This window comes from Ursus americanus, chromosome 3 (genome assembly GCF_024610735.1).
Source record: "Ursus americanus isolate L20-20 chromosome 3, mUrsAme1.1.p, whole genome shotgun sequence".
Taxonomy (NCBI): Eukaryota; Metazoa; Chordata; class Mammalia; order Carnivora; family Ursidae; genus Ursus; species Ursus americanus.
In genome coordinates this window covers 49,792,588-49,805,222 of record NC_142129.1, presented here as the reverse complement: position 1 = coordinate 49,805,222, position 12,635 = coordinate 49,792,588, and the positions used below count along the sequence as shown (strand labels likewise).

Below are 12,635 nucleotides of genomic sequence, written 5' to 3'. Positions count from 1 at the left end.
CACAGTGTTATCAATGCAGAGATAGTTGCGGTACATACGTATAACAACGGACCTCAGGTAATACTGCTTATTTTAGGTACCTACTGTGCAATTACGGTAAGGTATCAGGCCTGATTATAGTCATATGTTCTGAGGCCTCATTACAGTAAACAAAGAACTTTTGTGGGTTGTGTCATTTTGAGGTCATTTGTATCTGAAATCTATCATATATTTAAATACATATTTAAATATATGCACAGCATGTTACTTCTTAAGATCCATGTTTCATTTTAGACTAGGGTTACATAATATTTAAATGGTACCACTTTTAATTGTTCTGTTTTGCCCTTTGGGGTTGCACACTAAATATCTTTATGAAAAAACATCCACGGGTGTGTGTGTGTGTCCTTTTCCAATTGATGCTAGTCAGTTCCTTTCTCACCTGGAATTTCAAAATGAATTATTTTACATTCCAGATTAAATAAACACTGGAAAAATTAAGGTGCTTAAGCAAGTCTGGTAGCGCTATATAAGACAATCATTTTTTGTTCTTTGAGCCAACTGTTGGATTTTTAAAAAAATGAATCATATTTTTCTTAAACATTTGAGGGAGCAGTTTGCTTTTTTCCCCCTAAGTCTCATCTCAGGCTGAAATTGTTCCAGAAGACTACACAGCCTGCTTCTCTCCCTCCTCCCCCCCCCCCCCCCTTTTTCAGCTTGGGATAACCAAGACAACCATAATTGTCTTACCTTTTTAAAATTGTGTTTTTAAATTGGAGTATTTATCTTTTTTTAATGTACTTTACCTCTTAATAATGGATGATTAGAAGACAACAGATGTTTAATTAAATGCCTTTCACATTTTTGACATTCAAGCTTTGTTAAAAGCGAGTAACAGCAAATTATTGCTGAGAGTTGCAGATGATACAGGGTTAGATAGTCAAAGGCTATCTAATTGTAAAAACACCAAGAAAATAAATATTAAAAGAAGCAAGAGGACCCATTTGTATATTTGACATCACTTACTGTATATTATAAATTATCTAGTTCTAGGTGGTTTTTGAAAGAGTGTTTTGCAAAGTAGACATTAGGTATGTTAACACTGAAAATTTTCTTTTCCAAGGCAATTCATTTGGTAAGTGACTAAATTTGCACGGAACTCTACTTCAGGTAAATGTGGTTAACTTGCAAGGGATGTGCTGATATTTATTTCAGGAAGAATGAACATCTGCCTGTTTTAGATAAAACAAATACTGGGCTGTCTGAAGATATTGTATATTCCTTTAAAAATATATACTGAGGAAAAAAATATGCTAGTTTTATTTTACCTGTAGGTTCTTTCCTTCCAAAAATAGGCTTCACATTTATTAATATCATAAGAGCAGATAAGCCTAAAAGATCTCTTTACTGATAGGTTGCTAGTATTGAATTAAAAAATTTCTTTCTTTCTTGTAGGGACCAGGTTCTGTATAGTATATTTTTGGTCAGTCTCACAGAAGCTGTAATGATTTCCCCACTCTTCTTGTTATTATTTGTCTGTGACCACTGGGGGGAGACTTTATACAATTTAGGTTGACCATATTCCCTCCCTTAGATACACTGGCTGCTAATCATCCTTGGGCACTTTGCCAAACTGCTGGAAATGTGTTGAGGAGGATGCACTCAGAATCAAGTCTTGATCAAGGTGTCTAGTGACTTTTATTTTTTTGACTCACACCACCACTCACAAAGTACCTCTCTTTATAGATTGTGTTATTAACAGTCTACTTTTTGGTCTGTTGTTAAGTGGGCTAACTAAATATCTCACATAATGAAAGATAAGATTCATGACTACTTTAGAGCTTTCAAAGTCTGACTTTTCTGGCATTAATCTTAGTAGCAATGTAGGTTTAATTACTTAGCGTACGCACATATTAGCTGTCTGGAAAGATCTGGAGATATAGGTGTACCATATCTGAACCTCTTTCAAACAGATTGGGCTTCTATTTTAAAAAGCTTTCAGAGGAAGAGATATTACAGCATCCCTTGTATCCAGTTTCACCACAAAGCGGAAGTTGTTCCTTTTTCATAGTAGTAAAGATAAGATTAAAACTCACAACTTTGTTGACCATTATATTGTGGCTATTCTTAAAGTCAGAAGTCTGGTTTCCAATTCTAGCAATGTCCAATTCAGTAATAGTGAACTCAGTAAACAAAGGATGTTATGTTTATAGTAGCTTAGAAAGAACTTAAGTTTTATGTTTTTCCATAACTAAGACTTTTGTACATTTTTTTTTTTTTAAAGATTTTATTTATTTATTCGACAGAGATAGAGACAGCCAGCGAGAGAGGGAACACAAGCAGGGGGAATGGGAGAGGAAGAAGCAGGCTCATAGTGGAGGAGCCTGATGTGGGGCTCGATCCCGGAACGCCGGGATCACGCCCTGAGCCGAAGGCAGATGCTTAACCGCTGTGCCACCCAGGCGCCCCTTGTACATTCTTGATCATAGCAGATAGGATAGAATTTGGAGTAGTTTCTATCATTTTATCATCCTAGATTCTTCTTTTAAAATGGCTTTGCTTTTATCCTAATTTTTTTTTTTTTTTAATGTTCATGGTATACTAGAAATGATATTTTCTGCTTAGGAAATGTTCCTTTCTAGCTAACTTCAAGATTGTGTCAAATACTTGGGGATGGTAATTCCTAAAGGCCTGTTTTGTTAAAGTTATCACTGATGCAAGGCAATATGAGAATTAAAGATAATATAGTGTGTTTTTGTAAAGCTCAAGTTATTCAAATCCTTTCCACTGCCTACTAGTTCCTATACAGGAACTGACCCCTGCTCACTTCACCAACTTACATCTTTTCCTCTTTGATCTATTACTCTTTTACCACTTCTTTAACATCCTCCCTGTTCACTATCTTCTGTCTGCATTGCCCTTCTTTTTGTCCCTCAGAAATGTCATGGTTTGTTCATGACTTAGGACTGTTTACTCTGCCTGGAATTCTCTTCCTAAAACATTACATGACTGGCTTCTTTTCATCATTTCAGGTTTCAGTTCACATACTATCTTATCAGATAAGCAGTATTCTCTACCCATTTAGAATAACACTATCCTTATTTCCTTCTATCTCGTTACCTTTAAAAAATTTTTTCTGCAAACCACTTATCGCTATCTGAAATTGTGTTTTTATATTATTATCTGTCTACTCTCACTAGAATGTAAGCCCCATGGAAACAGTAATTGTAGCTCTTTTGTTTAACTATATTTCAAGGACTTAGACCTGTTCCTGGCACACAGCTGTCATTAAATAAATATTCGTTTAAAAAAAATATCTGAGGTTCTGTCCTTCCTCAACTTTTGTTAAAATGTTCCTTTATGGAACGATAGGAGTAGATGGTAGTTGTAGTAAGTAGGCTACTTTTGGCTCTAAGTAATAGAAATTCATCTAAGTGACATAAACAAGAGGTAAGATTTATTGTAAAGATGCAGGGATATCTGATGGAATCCAAAGGTTGGGACTCAGGATTCCATCCAGTGCCAGCACGATACACTTCATCTCTTTATAATCTGCACATGCATTTCCTTCATTTCTTCTCTTGCTGCAGACGATCACTTCCTGGTCCTCTTAATGGAAAATATGGCTGCCAGCATCTCCTGAGTTTTTTCAGTAGTAGCCCAGGCAACAGGAAAGAGATTCATCTAGTACCCGTCGCTCCCCTGTTCAACAAACTATCTTGTATTATTAGAACTTGACGGTATTTGCTGTAACCATGTGAAATGGAATTGGAGAGAAAACCCAAGTAGATGGTACAATGATAATTAATGTTCACCCTTGACCATCCTCTAGAAGTTTGGTTTCCCTTCTTTTAAATTTTGCTGGTATATGAAGTTAGAAGATCTGAAAAGCACTGTCCTGGGGATTTTAAAAAGAAATGTCCTTTCATGGAAGGAATTTACAGTTTGGTTGAGGACAGTAAGACATATACATGAAGGAAAGAAACGATCAAAAATAGCATGGTGATAATACAGAAACAGGAAAATATTTGCAACTTGTATCACAGACAAAAGGTGAATTTCCTTGATATATAATGGACACCTGTAAATTGATAAGAAAAAGACCAGCCATAAAGTTGGGTAAAGATTGTAAACAGATAATTCATAGAAAAGGAAATCCAAGTTGTTCCTAAGCATATATATTCAACCTCACACATAATATAAATATCATAAATTATGAGGTACCATTTTCACAAATTAGGACCAAAAAAGAATTTGATAAGACTTTTCAGGAGGATAGAGACGAACCGGTGCTCTTTTACATTGCTGGTGGAAATATAAATCAATAGAATTTGATGTGATTGAAATTTCTGAAGAGTACTAAAGTAAATAGAAATACCTGAGAATATGCATAAATTGATGTAGGTGTTTGTGGGAGAGGAAAGAGCTAATGTACAACTTAATTATCTGAACATTAACTTGTGTTGCTTTATTTTTAACTTTAGTCATGAAACAAGCCCAGGCTAAAGTAAAGCCAGTGAGGTCACATACCTTCCCACCCCCCCAACACAGGAGATTCCTTTTAGGATTATATTCAGTTCATCTTCCCAGATCACCCTTTCTTTCATCCTAGTGCTGGTAAAGTTTGTTTTTAAATCACTGAGATTTCCATATCCTTTGTATCTTTCAGAGCCTAGCACTTTGTTAGCTACTTAGTAGCACTTAAGTAGATTGAAGTGAACAGTGCTTAGCTTATTAGTTTCTCATAGACCCACTTCATAATTTTATGCTTTTGGAAATCTTTTGTAAAAAGTGATTTAGAATTTAATTTGATAAATGTACTTCAGATTTTATTACAATAAATGGTCGGTAGGGCAGTTTTATAAATTGTTTATAATATAGTATATTAATGGAACTTTTACATGGTTCCTTTGCTCTATAAAACATTGTTAGATCTGGGACACCTGGGTGGCTCAGTCAATTAAACATCCGCCTTTGACTCAGGTTATGATCCCTGGGTCCTGGGATCAAGTCCCACATTGGGCTCCTTGCTCAGTGGGGAACCTGCTTCTCCTTCTGCCGGCTCTTCCCCCTGCTTGTGCGCTCACGTGCTCTCTCTCTCTCTCTCTCTGACATAATAAATAAATAAAATCTTTAAATATTGTTAGATCTTAGTTGGGTTAGATAGATATGAAAAGTGGGGTAGGGCAGCTGAAGATGCATGAAATTTTTCTAGAGCAGTTTGTGAGAAAGTATGAGGAAAATGAGCAGATCAAGGGAATATGGTTTAGAGAAAGTATGTGGTGGCACCTAGAGAGGCTACGTATTAGGAGGAGTTTTAACCTAGGAAAATACTAAGCCAATTTAGCGGAATACATACTTTGAGGATATGATACTTTATAATATTTTTATTCTGTAGGTCATTTACCATGAATTGACTTTGGTGCATGTAGGGGTTCTCCTAAGTAGGCATCAGAATCCTTTAGAGTTATTCTATACCAAAGGATTCTAATTTAGTAAGTCTGGTGTAGGGGCAGATCATGTTTATATCTTTAAAATCAACAAGAGCCAATATTTGTGAAGTAATACATTCTGTAAAATATTCTCTTTAATAACCAAATCAGTTAGCATAGCTTCTAGGGTCCCATACCATTTATATAACTCTAACCCTAGAACTTGGTCTCTTACCATGGTGTCTACTTTAGCCGGATCAGTATCTCTACAAGCATCAAATTGATTTCCATTCCTTTTCTCCCTTTTATACTCTTCCCTTCTTTGTTCCCTTGTTTCTTCTTTACTAATAAATGTTCATACTTGCCTCTCCCAAGAAGGTGTCATTGGCTGGCCTCATGCACAAATTATCTTTTCAGTACAGGACAAATTATAGCACAACACTTACATAACTGGCAATTACACACCATGTCAGTGGCTGATTTATGTGCTTTCACTCGCATGGGCCTTGTGCATATATGCCTGGTTTTACTGTTTGAACTTCCTTAATTTTCCCTCTCAGTACCAAGACCTTGGACCTTAGTCATACTGTCAATGGCATGGACAATATTATTGAATGCTTACTATGTTTTAGGACTACGCTAAATGCTCTCCATACATTATCTCATTTGCTCATCAGATTTTAAAAATCAATATATGATTGTGTCAGTTTTCTGTGTCTGCTATAACAAATTGCTGTAAACTTGGTGGCTTAAAACACAGGACATTTATTCTCTCACAATTCTGGAGGCCAGAGGTCTGAAATCAGTATCATCGGGCCGAAATCAGGGTATTGGCAGGGCTGTGCTCCTCAAAGGCTCATGAGGAGAATCTGTTCTTTGCCTCTTTCATGTTTCTGGTGACTGCCAGCATTCTTTGGCTTGTGGCTTCATCGCTTTAATCTTCAAGGGCTACAGATCTCTCTCAGCTCTGTTCTTAACACCTTCTCCTGTGTGTGTGAGTGAAAGAAAAATCTCCCTTTGCCTTTCTTTTTAAGGACACATATAATGGCATTTAGGGCCCACATAATGACCCCTGATAATCTCCCTATCACAGGATTCTTAATCACATATGCAAAGACCCTTTTTCCAAATAAGGTAATATTCACAGGTTCCAGGGCCTAAGACCTGGATATCTTTGGAGCACCGCTAGCCTACTACGGTAGTAATTCAAATAGTCCAGAAAAGGAGGGTGGGTAAAAGTCTTTTTGGCCCATCTTGTCCCTCTCTTTTTAAGTCAGTGTTTCTTAGCCAGGGATGATTTTGCTGCCCTGCCTTCATGTCCCTCAGGGACATTTGGCTGTCATAACTGGAGGGCATTGCTGCTATTGGAACCTCTCAGGTAGAAGCCAGGGAGGCTACAAACAACGCCCAGGACAGACGCCCACAACAAAGAATGCTCCAGCCCTAAATGTCCTAGTGCAGAGCTTGAGAAACACTATTTTGAAGGTGACTATTGCCAGAAGTTTCTTGTGTAGCATTCCTGAAAATTTTATACCAGCACATATCACGAGTAAAACCCTCTAATTTGAGTTGATTATGACTGGTGGTAGTTTGTGGTTGACTGAAAGTTGATTTGAGTGAGGAGTCAAACATGATTCACACATACTTTATTTTTATTTAAAAACGGCATATACTGTACATTTATGTGCCAGTCATTTCTTTGAGTATGTATGTTTTGCCTGGAGCTCTGAGTCATTATTACTCTATAAACTAGTGCATTATCACTGATTCCTAGCTATGGGGCAAGAATTTAAAATTTTATGAAAGAATCTGAGTGTAGGATCCTTGTAGTGTTTTTTGACTCCTCAGTTGTTTTTAATTGTGTGCTTATGTTTAATTATACAGCAGATAGCGTTTTGTTTTCTTGGTTTTTTTGTCACTTGCCTTCTTCAGGTCTCTTCAAAGCATTCAACTTGGTTTTCATATGAAGAATGATATAACTCCATGGTCTTGTATTAAATAAAATGTGTGTATATATGTAAAATACATTTTATATATGAAGAAATATATGTTTAATGTTATATTATAAATCAAAAATAAAGAAATTCTGTTTTGTATAAAAAATAATGACTCCCTCAGATATTGGGAATACTACTCCCAGTTGCTGCTAATTTGCATAGCTTCTAATCTGGTGATGTAATAACAGCTCATGTCCCAGCTGCTTCCAAATTTTTGGAAGTTGTAGAAAATTTTGTTTTAATACAAATGACAGTTTATAAATTATAAGATAATACTGTAAGTACTTTATTGCTATACCAGTTTAATGCTTGAGTTACTTTTCTACTAAAGGAAATATTGGCTTTTCATTAATAAATATTACTTGGAGTTTTGCTTACTAGCAAAATATTTTCACTGCTTACATAGTTAAATCCTACAATTCCTTGAAGTTAGGGTCTTCATTTTATCATTTTCTTAACATGGCAGGACAGTTAGAGACATGGGTTGTAATCCCAGTTTTTCTAACTTCCATCTATTATACTTTTTCAGAACTCAGAGCTCTATGTGGTACAGATAGTAAACTACAGACATGTCTGTTGTTAGCACTGAACTCAATATACCTCATTTCTAAAACAGAGGTTATAATATCTATAGTGTTAGTGTAAGATTTTTAACTAGGTAATGTAAGTCTCTAGCACAGAGTCTGGTACATTTCAAGTGTTCAGTAATTGTCAGTATCATTTTCTTCTCTTACTGTTTGGTACAGTCTTATATGTGCAGTGAATAATATTTGTTAAATAACAACATTTTCAGTTGCCTTTGCCTGATTCATAACTTTCATTTTCTTTCACTCCAGTATGAGCTATGTCTCATTTAGTAAATATTTTTAAAAGAACTTTGCTTTTAAGTAGTTCAGTAAATTATGTGCTGTTAACTAAAATTAATAAGTCTTATTTTTACATGACATTTAAATGTGTTTACAAAGGGAGATTGGGTGGAAAGATGACTATGTGACCTCAAAGATTCCTTTCAGCATAATAAGATTTTATAAAACTCACATAATCCTGATTTTTCCTCATGCTTTCCCCCTAAAAGTCTACAGAAATAAGTAGTGTTTGATCATGTAGCTTTTTTTTTTTTTTTAATGACAAGAATGACCATAGTTGTAGTATGTTCCTAATGGTCCATTATCACATAAAGGGAATTTTTTAGTATTTTGGATGAATGTGGCTGTCTTCAGGTGGATTTGTCTTTCTCTTTTACCTAGAATATATATGTCTGTATACATACAATAAAATATTTCATGGAAAACTTTACGTAAATAAAATTTTAAGCCTTTTTATTCATCTTTTAAATGCCCTTCTGTCTGGGACTTTGACATACGAAACGTAGATAACGGAGTTAAATTTAATTCATTGAAGTTGCTTATTTCAGAAATTAAATGATGATCATGTGTATTTTTATGTAAGTTGATTCAAATACTTTTCATTTTCCTTTTCAAACTAGTAATCTTTTAGAATGGGGATAAATGAAAAAACTTTAAACCATGTTTTTAAGGAGGTTGGAGCACCTTGTGAGGCATATAGGCGAAGTCATCACTAGATGCCCTCATCATTCCTAGCATTTGGTTCTTGAAAACCTTAAGGTAGAGAAATATTCCCTGAAGGTTTAAGATGTTATGGGGAAAATAAGGATAAAGAGTTGTGGTTGTGAATGAACCCTTAAAAATCCTTATAAACTTTTGATGTTCATCTATAAAAACTTTAAATAAAATAGATTATCAACATTTTATGCAATTAAGTTTGGAAATGCCAGGGACTTTACAGTTATTTTCCATTTACCCCTACTTTCTTGAAAGAAACTTTTCAGGATTTCCAATCTGGGGGGATGGGGGGGTTCTTAAAATTTTAAGAAGCATTTTTTAGGGTGTCTTATAAATAAGAGCTTTCCTCATTTCCACTTAAAAGTTACTCCAACTTATGGTTCCAACTGTTGTTCTAGAGATAGCAGAACTTGGATATTTAAAATTAAAAAAAAACAAGCTTTTAGTAACCTTTATTTAACTCACTCAGCTTGCTAGAGCTGAGTGGGTATTTATAGTTCTTTTCTACCCATGATAATTTCATGCCAGCACTCATCAGAACATAACATAATGGAACACTGACTTGGCTCTGTCCTTCTCATATCCATTCTCTCCTTCCCGATAGACTGTTTCCAGATTAAAGGCTGGAAATTTGTTTTGTCCCTTCTTCTGTCTCTTCTAAGAGTGCACTGCAAATAATCTTCTACTCCTACTCTGCCATCTTTTAATTTCCCTTCTCTTTTATCTTCCAAACCTGCAGCTCCCCTTTTCCCAAAATACCTCCAAAAAGAGCAACTTAGAATTTGTTACACTCAAGTAGAAATTTTCACCAAAAGGAAATCTGTATACATATGTATGTACTGGAATTTCACACTTAAAGGGTTACTTTATGTAGTTGACCTGAAGAAAGAAACTGTCTTTTTTACATCCCCTCAACCAAGCATTGTCCCATGCTCATAGGCTGTGTTTAATATTTATTACTGAAATTAGGAAACAATAAAAATTAGCATACAAATAGCATTTTATCATGTGCGACTAAGTTCTGAAAGAGTTTGAAGTTTAGAAAAAAATTCTCATCTGTAGGGAGGGACTTGCCATTCATTTGATTGAATTAATTTTGAGATGAGTCCTTTTAGCTCTAAAATTTTGATTCTAAAAAAGCAAGAAGTGTGTCAAATTGATTAGGTATTGAATGGCTAATAAAAAAAGAATATTGGGTGGGGTAACACGAGTGAAGGCATTTAAGTGGGGAGAGATGTGTGGTTGTGCATATAGTAACTAAAAAAGAACAATGTGGTTAGAATAGATAGTTTATATTAGAGAATAGGGGAATTAGGCTGAATAGATAAAAAGCTAGATTTTTAAGAGAAATTTAAACAATCTTGGATAACAAAAGTTTTTCTAATCTAGTATTGTCTTTAAAATGACATTTTTACATGATAGCCTTGTGCTGAGTGGGTTACAGTGAAGAAAATAGTGGAAAGAGACTTGCAGTGATAATTTAAATGTGAGGCAATAAGAACTTGAAAGTGGTGGCAGAGGGAATGGAAAATAAGAGATGAGTGGAGGGAAATTACGACTTCACTGTGGCCTATCAAATGACATACAAAGGTATCTCGAAGTTTTCAAGGGATTCCTAGGCAAAGAGCAGTCCCTGGATTTTCAGCGTTTGGGGATCTTTTCCCAAGGTAAGCCCTCATCTTGTTTTAAACAGTCATGTAGTTTCTTATTTTCTTTTTTTAAGAAATATATATATTAGAGAGAGAAAGAGCCTCCCTGCTTGCACAATATCAGGAATGCACGTGCAAGCAGGGTGGAGGGGGAGGAGGGAGAGAGGGAAAGGGAAAGAGAATCTCAAGCAGACTCCCCGCTGAGCAGGGAGCCAACTCAAGGTTTGATCTCATGATTCTGAGATCATGTAGGTTCTTTTTCTTTTTTTTAAGATTTTATTTATTTATTTGTCAGTGAGATAGAATACAAGCGGGGGGAGTGACAGGCAGAGGGGGAGGGAGAAGCAGATTCCCGTTGAGCAGGGACCCCGATGCAGGACTCGATCCCAGAACCCTGGGATCATGACCTGAGCCAAAGGCAGATGCTTAACCTACTGAGCCACCCAGGCGTACCAGGTTCTTATTTTTTAATATGTTCTTGTATTCTCTAGATTTAAGCAGGTCGTTCTCAACAATATTTGACCCCTTTATCATTATTAAAGGATGGAAATGTCTTTTGTCATCACTTACCTGAGTATTAATTAGTAAGTCACATTTCATTTATCCCTGCATGATATATTGTTAACTTTCAAAAGAAAGATATTTACAGTAAGGATGATGAATGAGCCTTGTGGTTGTCTTAGAGGAGAGGGGCAGAGGAACTGTAAAAATTGGAGAACAGAAAAACTTAGAAAATCAAGATACTAATAGTAAGGAAGATTATAAGAATGTTAAACAAGGAATTTTAAAACAAATTTTAAAAACATTCAAATGCCTGAAAGAGGCTTAAAACAATGTTAGAAGTTGTGGGTAAATAAGAGAAGTGTATAACTTGATTTTTATTATGAGATAGCATATGTAAAGTATGGTCAGCAAATACTTCTTACAACCATGAGCATACTTTTTATATAAAGCCAAATTATTATGAGATATTTTTTAGGTATGCAAGAAAATTGAAGTGTTTTATTGTTAGAAATATCAAACTGTATTAGCTTACAGTTCATCTATTTGCGTTATTTAAAATATACCACTGATTCAGGGGGCAGTTTTGCCTCCTATAGGACATTTGGTAATATCCGAAAACCTTTTTGGTTGTCACAGTTTGGGGTCAGAGTGGGGATGCTTATTGGCATCTAGTGGGTAGAGACCAGAGATGCTGCTAAACCATTTATAGGACAAATCCCCCACCCCCATGACAAGGAATTAAAATGTCAATAGTGCCAAGATTGAGAAATCCTGGAATATAGAGTAGGCAAGTTCTCCTGTGGGCAATTTTAGAGACCTATCAATTTCTTCTTTCTTTCTAGGATTGATCAGAAACTGTCTTTCTGTTAACACACTTTTTTTTTTTTCCAGCAACTTACAGTACACCTGATTGTCACTGATTTTTTATTATGTTCTTATCCTAAGGGCATATCTTAGACACTTTAATTAGATGAATATTTCCAGTAGTTCTACCCTTCCTAGGGTGGCTTTTTTCTGCTAACTTTATGCATCTTGTGTTTCCTTTCACTAATTTAATTCTTGAGGGGTCACCCTATTTCCAAATTCTGAAAGCCTCTTGATGTGATTTCCTAAGGACTTCTTTTTGCAACAAGGCTTTTTATGTGCTTTAGGGTGCTTCATGTCCCAGGTCTGGGTTGAGCTAGTTCTTGAGTGTAGGTTTTTTCTGGTAGTGTTTGCATCCGTTCTAACTTTTTATGCAAGATCTTTTTTTTTCTGACAGCATTTGAATCTTTTCTAATTTTTATATGCAAGAAGTTTATTTAAATAAAATGCTTAGCTGAAAATAAAAAAAAATCTAGGAGTTATTTCTTTTAGAATAATTTTATGCCTGTTTATAAAGATTGCCCTAGGTATAAACAGCTACATATGAAAAGGCTTTATAATAGTTTCATAATGATAAATGAAAAACATTGAATTCTAGAATGAAACAAGGTATGCGGAGTTTTTTGT

General features: G+C 35.3%; 1 protein-coding gene across 5 annotated transcripts in view; it reads left to right on the top strand.

Moving 5' to 3' along the window:
* The window catches only part of PALS2 (protein associated with LIN7 2, MAGUK p55 family member), a 108,315-nt gene that overhangs the window by 1,473 nt on the left and 94,207 nt on the right, over positions 1–12,635 (top strand). The window lies entirely within an intron of this gene.